Genomic DNA, 7,004 nt, shown 5'->3' with positions numbered 1-7,004 from the left:
AAGATTCCAAGTGCGATGTGGCCTAGCTTATATGTTAGATTCGTGGATGATTCGTTCACGCATTTCCGTAATCTGGAACAATCGAATGAGTTTCTTGGTATGCTCAACAACCTACATCCCGCTCTGAAATTTACATGTGAACATGAGCAGTCAAACCGTTTGTCTTTTCTCGATGTGTTAGTCGAGAAAACGGAGATGGGTGTTTCAACTTCAGTATATCGAAAACCAACGTTCACCGGGCAATACATTGTCTACGACTCCTATTGCTCGACTTTATACAAAACTAATCTCGTACGAAATTTGATCATGCGCGCTAGGCGGATTTGCTCGCCTGATAAGCTTCAGCAAGAGCTTTGTTTCCTGAAGAAGGTATTCGTTCGGAATGGATATCCTGTTCAGCTCCTCAGTAAGCTGTTTAGCGAACCTGATATTCAGGCTGCCGAGCCTGAGTTTGGCCCTGACCCATGTCGTGTGTTTTTACGACTTCCATGGAAAGGTCAAATTTCGCTGGATGTGGCCCGCGCCGTGAGGACTGTTGTCAGACAAACCTATTTTGCCACAGCATTGACAACAGTCTTTACTACGGCCCGTGCGTTCACGGTGAAGAAGGATGTTCTTCCTACCCAACTGATTAGCCATGTAATCTATCATTTTGAATGTCGGCATTGTGATAGCCGATATGTAGGAAGAACCCTTCAGCACCTGAACGGACGCGTCAAACAACATGTACCATTGTACCTATTGTCAGATGGAGCCAAAGCCCAGCGACCTGGACGAGGCCGTCCCCGCAAACAGGTGCCAGTTGCACAATTACAACAGAACCACACAGTACCGGTTGAACGGACTACAAGTACACAGGTACGTGAGACTGAAGGAAATGGCCAAACACAGGTATGGAGACCAGTAACTAGGAGCATGACTCGTGCGCTGGTAATAGCATCTACAACCGGACATGGACTGGCAGCGAGCAGTAGCGTGGGATTGTCGTTGGGTGCAGAGGACGGGATGGAAGCGGAGGAGGATGAGGAAGGTGAGAGCAGTGATGAAGAGAGTGAGTTGGACAACCAAGATGAAGATGACCGGACTGAAGGTGAGACCACAACGAAAGGGTCAGCCATTAAGAAACACCTCTTGTCTAGTAGCCAATGCCGCTCAGTGTATAATGATTCATGCTTCACTGTTTTGTGTCGTGCTCGTAGGTTTCGTGAACTTAAGGTATTAGAAGCTGTTTTCATCCGTAAACACAATCCTAATCTATGCATTCAGAAAGAAAATGTCACAAAACTGAGACTCTTCACCTAGCATTCACACACGTATTCATTCGCATACACCTACACCTCACAGTTCCTCACTCTATCACATTCACCTGCTTCCACGCCTTCATTTCACTCACCTTTTGTAGTAGCTCACACCGTCAGAACACTCTCACATCTTTTCTTCTAATTTCTTTCGTCTTCTCTCCCACTTTAGTTTTTTTCACACCTCACCTTGTATACTTCCCACTATCCGATAACCTATAAGTAGTTTGTTTCTCCGTATAGCCTCTATTGTGAGACGATAATAATATTTGCTCATTGGTATCACCCCATACTGACGCTGTAGATCTACCATGCCAGGACTGACATTAGTCTGTAGAGCAATAATTGCTCCCTTCCCGCTCTTGATTTCCGGAAGTCGGCTGGGTACGATGGCATCCCGACGAAATAATTGCTCAAGATCACGCGAGGCGAGAGCCACAGGACTGGCGCGACGCCACTATCAGTTCTCTACACAAGAAGGCCTCTCGTGCTCAGATCACCAAATAGGCCAATCTCGCTCCTGAGCGTTGTCAGTAAGGTTCAGGAGAGGATTGTTCACCAACGCCTCTACACCATGTACCAACATAAAGAGCCCCACCTACCGGCCTACCAATCTGGATTTCGATCTAAGGATAGTACTGAACTACAGCTCTTCCGGGTAGGGGGGTATCCCGCTAGTGCATGAGATTTCCGCCAGCCGAGATGGAGATGCCGGTCAGGCAGTGTCAGCATGCTTCTTTGACTTATCAAAGGCTTTTGACCGAGTCTGGCATGCTGGTCTCCTGGCCAAACTCGAGCACCTTGGTGACCGTGGCATTGCCCTTACCTGGCTCACAAGCTACCTGACTCGCCGCCGACAACGCGTCAAGGTGGGCTCCGCTTTGTCATCATGGAAATCCATTCCAGCTGGAGCACCCAGGGCTCTCTCCTGGGGCCTCTTCTTTTCCTGGTGTACACGATCGACCTCCTCCCAGCATGTACAAACTCAGTCGCACACCAAATTCAGCAAGTTCGCCCATGACACGACACTCATCGCGACGCATTACACGAGGGATTTATCAGCTGCATTCCTCCAACGTGCCGTGGACGCAGCAGGACGATGGTTGAAGGATTGGCATTTCCTCGTCAACACCACGAAAACCGTCGTCCTTTCCTTCCAACCCCAACACATCATCCACATCACGCTCCACTCGACTCTGCTGCAGCAGGTCCACCAACATAGGCACCTTGGGCTTGGTGTTACACTCCAAGACGATACAACTCTAAGTGCGATGGACCCAACACATCATAGAATCTACCAACAAAGCCAACAAACTACTACACCAACTCCACAAGACACGTGGCACAATGAACGCTTCCAGCCTATTATTAATATACACGACCTACATCCGACCCGTTCTCGAATATGGCAGCCTTGCCCTCTCCAACACCACACAGCAACAGCGGGACACACTGGAGAGAATTCAACACCGTGCTATACGCATCTGCCTTCGGATTCCCCTCTTTGCACCAATTCACCACAGTTCCCTCCTGCAAAGCTTCCCACCTTTAGCTCACGACTCCTTGTTAAACAAGCCCTACTAGCATGCGACATGCACCACCAAACCTCCCCACCACACCTGCAACAATCACATCTTGCACCACAACGTCAACACCAACCATACACCCTTCGACAGACAAGGACCTACTCCATCGGACATGTACACACAAACAGGCACCGAGATCCCCCCCCCCCCCATCAACAGTGCTCTCACCCTCTACAACTCACTCCCTATCGACATCACAACCCAACATCGTAGATTTTTTTTCCGAAACAATGCATCCAGTCTTCTTTTGAGCAGTACTTGTTCCTGCTCCGCGCACCCCCCCTGGTTTCTGATATCGTCGAACGTGTATTTAACTATCTCGACCACCCTTGCTATTGACCCCGCTTGTTTTTTATGATCCATTGCTTCTTGCCTCCCCTGGTAATTTCCATCTAGCTGTTTCTGGCTAGTATCAGTTCTATCACACGTATCAATCATCCGTCCCGAATATTGGCCGGTCACGCCATCGTGGAATACACTGTAAACGTACAATCATGATTCATGTAGATCTACATGTACTGACTCTGTCTTCCATACCATCCTAGTGTATCTAGTCTAGGAGCCAGGGCCAGGGCCAAGGGGTCATTAGAACTGAGCTGTGTCACAGTGTGACACCCTGTGCAGGAAGGATTTTTGACGGATTTGGAATGACATAACAACCAGCAACTGATCGATCCCTGAAAACCAGAATGTGAATAATCACTCCCGGGAGACTCCACCAATGCTCTGTGTTCCCACCCAGTTACAGACAATCACCTGGTAACCAGTCCTGGAGATGTCCTAGATAGGACATCACGGAACCAAGCATACATCTATGCTGTTCCCATAGTAATCGTGACACGTGACTCAAACGAAAAAAGGGTGTATTTGAATGTTAGGTGAATTTCAGTTCACTCTTGATAAAATATGTACTGCTACTTTGCAATGTTATATCCAAGCTGGCTGTCATTACAGGCATCATGTGACAAGCATACTATGCTTGACAAATCATATTTTACCTCATGGTAATAATCTGTGGTAAATACTTCAAGCAGACTGAGCATTCTAAAGCAATTACTATGATCTTATAGCAGCACCGGACCAGTGGGGATTGACTTTGCTGGGTGAGTGCGCACGAAATGATTTGGACTTTTGCTGACAGCTCTTGTCCAGCGTGTGCATGTGTCAGATGGCTACGAGACGCTTAAAACACTCCACGCAGCTCGGAGGTAATGCTGGCAAATGAAGTTATACAATGCTGTTCGGATCCAATGCAAACGTGGTAGAGCGGGTGTAGCATATTGTAACTCTGGGGTAGGCATTTCATATCAAACCAGGCAGCATTGGTTGTGGCTATGGAGCATGTAAGCCCGGCAGCTGCAAACTGTGATTAAAAAGCAAACAGGTCAAACTGTGCTGTGCTGCAGAGGATCGACACCCTGGCATGCTATCCATTCTGGCATGCTATCCATTCTGGCATGCTATCCATTCTGGCATGCTATCCTTTCTGGCATGCTATCCGCTCTAATTGTGGATGGTTGTAGGCACCCAGCAATACTACATGTAGTGATCATACTAGCACCTCCCTCAGTTGCTCCACATGATCTGCTGCATGACTCACAGCCTCAGTAACGTTTGTAAGGTCTACTCAGTCGAATTACTTCTAAATTGGTGCATTGCTATCTATGATGTCAGCAACTTGGTCCACTACAGTACCCGTGGCTGTCCTGAACTGGCTCATGATCTCATCGACAACTTGCTGACGGACGATCTGCTGTGTCTGGCGGGCTACTCTGGTGTTGTGTTGCTCCACTTCGGCAATCATGTCCCGGATATGCTTGGCAACCGACTGCACACATACGCACGCACACATGCATGCACGCACATATACATACACACGCATACGCATACACATATACATACAGGTGAATGCACCTACTTTCAATGATGCTCAATCTGTGGACAGAACTGTTTCGTCCTTTGTGGACTCATCAACTTTTAATGATGTACATTTATGCCCCCCACACCACCACCACCACCACCAGCCTCTTGACCTTTTGACACCCATCGCCAGAGGCGATGATAGCGATGCTACAGCAGGACCCATACCAGCTTGTGCTGGGATTGCACCATTCAACAGCTTCATACTGACCAACCACCACAATCTCAATCCCTTGACAAGACATGCAGAATCCCTGGATTTCTCTCAAAATCCCTGGATGGCACAAAAACAAGTGAAAAAGAGCTTTTCCCACCAAAAAAAACGTTCGACTCTGCAGCTCTACGTACAGCATAGTTCGACCCTGTCACGAGTGCAGTTTGCTCAGTCGGCGCCCGCCTGTCACTTTGTCAGTGCCGATCTTGCAGGCTAGGCATGGTCAGGTCTTCAAAGTGCTGTGCACAGTTCGAAGTGCGAATAAACACCGTACATACCTTGAAAAAAGTTCAAAAAACCGGGACATTCGGGGCGAATCCATGGAGTTTTCAGGAAGATCCTGTATCAGACAAAACTGTGGTATTTCCGGGAGTTTGCTTGAAATCCCTGGGACCCCGGGAGGAGTGTTGATTTTCCGGGATTTTCCCGGGAAAAATGGGAGGGTTGGCCAGTATGCAGCTTGCAAGGCTGAAGAATTGACCGCCACTATTCAGCCTGGTCAGTGGCTTTTTCTGGCCAGTAAATCTCTACTTTTCGGTCTTTTCATTTTTCCCGCATCTTTTTTTCATTTTGTCCCGCACACACATCACGAAACATACTCCGACATGCACTGGCTGTTGGTAACCACCCAGGAGAATGAAAGAAAAGTCAGGAGGAGTCTGCGAAAGAGAAGAAAGACCTGTGTGACCATAATCGTCGGGAATCGAACCCCCAACCTCTCGATTGGAAATCGCTGCATATACCACTGCACCATATGGGACACACACACACACACACACACACACACACACACATGCCCATCGCGGAAGCGATGATAGCGAACCGCTATGTTAGACATAGCAACTTGTGTTGGGATTACACCATTCAACAGCTTGCAAGGCTGACACACACACACACGCACGCACACACACACACACACACACACACACACACACACACACACACGCACACGCACACACACACACACACACACACACACCGCACTCTCATGGACGTAGTACCGACACATTTCAGAACGGTTTATACTCACTTCTTCTATCACAATAGGCAAGCGATTTGAAATCAAGTCGACCAAATCCTCGAGCAAGTCGGTATTCTCAGTCTGTCTTCTCAATCCGAAACCTGGACCGGCCAAGTCTGCCTCATCGTCGTCGTCGTCCCAAGAGCTACCATACATAGAGTGCCCAGGTAGAACGGGTGAATGTGAACTTGGACTGGTGTCTTCAGGAGGCTGGTCTGATTGTGGAGGTTGACCGTCACCACCACCAGCCCCACCACCTCCACCTCCTCCACCACCACCACCACCACCACCACCATGCCCACCACCACTGACACCAGTAGGGTATGTGGGTGACAGTGGACGAGCTGTCAGGATGTTCACAACGTTCTGCATCTGCGCCCTGGGTAGCAATCAAAGACACGTCGGCACATGCGCAAACACGTATGCATGATGTACATGTGCACAGTTACACATACACACGTGCACACGTGCACGCACGCACATACACACAGAGTCACTAGAACCGTAGAAAGTGTCGGTACTGAATAATAGAGTACGGAAACTATCACCAACTACAGTCACAGTCCAGAGGGAGGTCCGTCTCTCTCGTCTTCTATCCGCCAAACACCATAATAATAATAATAGTAGTAGTTACGGTTTGCATGTCACTCATGGAAGGATCCAAGGGCTTAACGCATCTGTCAATGGAATCCAGGTAGAAGAGCCAACAAAAGGCATCTCAATACTGATTGTTAGAACGTATAGCAGTGAAGAACAACTACGCAAGCGCAGCACATTTTCAAAGATATCAGAGCTTCCTCCAACGAACTCACCATTCACAAATACTTCAAGTATAAAATGAATACCAATGCAGTACACACCTGCATGGTGCAAGACAGGGAGTGTAAGTTTCAACCAGGACTTACTGAAGTGCTTGTAACGTCTGTGATTGCTGATCAACCTGAGAGAAGAGTTTCTGCTGACGG

At 48.3% G+C, this 7,004-nt stretch overlaps 1 long non-coding RNA gene across 1 annotated transcript; it reads right to left on the bottom strand.

Annotated features, from left to right (window-relative positions):
* Positions 1 to 3,730: 3,730 nt before the first annotated feature.
* Positions 3,731 to 6,296, bottom strand: LOC135806408 (uncharacterized). The gene is made up of 2 exons (XR_010551229.1): positions 6,049 to 6,296; positions 3,731 to 4,712 (listed from the first exon to the last, which is right to left on the bottom strand). It is a non-coding gene; the product is annotated as an uncharacterized LOC135806408 (long non-coding RNA).
* Between the last annotated feature and the right edge of the window lie 708 nt (positions 6,297 to 7,004).

The sequence above is a fragment of the Sycon ciliatum genome, chromosome 1, assembly GCF_964019385.1.
Source record: "Sycon ciliatum chromosome 1, ocSycCili1.1, whole genome shotgun sequence".
Taxonomy (NCBI): Eukaryota; Metazoa; Porifera; class Calcarea; order Leucosolenida; family Sycettidae; genus Sycon; species Sycon ciliatum.
Note: the sequence above shows the minus strand (reverse complement) of the source record. Positions and strands in the feature narration are given on the sequence as shown.